Here is a 246-nt window from a genome sequence, read left to right as displayed (position 1 = left end):
AAAGTTTTTGTCACTCTATGGTATTCTTATCCTTAGGTTAACCTATCGCATATCTAATTTAACATTTTTGCCACGCTTTTTAACTGAAAGGATTCTCATGTACTATAACTTTATGACAAGCACAAAAAATAAAATATTCAATAAAAAAAATTCATAAATCGCTTGAATTTTTGTTAGCTTTCCTTTCTTATACTTTTCGTTGTAAGAAAGAAAAATCGTGCACCCTGCAAACATATCTTTCTCTAA

Source organism: Trachymyrmex cornetzi, unplaced genomic scaffold, assembly GCF_001594075.2.
Source record: "Trachymyrmex cornetzi isolate Tcor2-1 unplaced genomic scaffold, Tcor1.1 scaffold432, whole genome shotgun sequence".
NCBI lineage: Eukaryota > Metazoa > Arthropoda > Insecta > Hymenoptera > Formicidae > Trachymyrmex > Trachymyrmex cornetzi.
Note: the sequence above shows the minus strand (reverse complement) of the source record.